The sequence below is a fragment of the Penaeus monodon genome, chromosome 29 (assembly GCF_015228065.2).
Source record: "Penaeus monodon isolate SGIC_2016 chromosome 29, NSTDA_Pmon_1, whole genome shotgun sequence".
In the NCBI taxonomy this organism is placed as follows: domain Eukaryota; kingdom Metazoa; phylum Arthropoda; class Malacostraca; order Decapoda; family Penaeidae; genus Penaeus; species Penaeus monodon.
This window is the reverse complement of record NC_051414.1, coordinates 32950603-32950974: the sequence shown is the minus strand read 5'-3', so window position 1 is coordinate 32950974 and position 372 is coordinate 32950603.

Below are 372 nucleotides of genomic sequence, written 5' to 3'. Positions count from 1 at the left end.
AGGCAGAAAAGGCAAAGTCACGTACAATAGGAACGTGACTACATGGTGCTCACCCTGCCTTTGCTACCCTTCCAATATGTACATACTTCACTAATTAGACGCTTATAACATTCACTCGCGTTTGTAAAGTGTGCGTAATACACTTGTCTGCAAGTTTTGTACAAGGGAGTGGTTCTTTTCTAGTTTTTTCTTTGTTTCTCTTTGTGGTATTCCATGCGCAAGGGGTGGTGGGTATATTGGCAGGATGTCATAAAGGAATAAAGTGTGTAACGGAGAGTCAGTCAGATAGACACACTTGTCTTGCGGACGTGAATGCGCATATGGATAGGCATGTCTGTTCAAAGTCTTTGGCTAAGAGGCATACATACATCG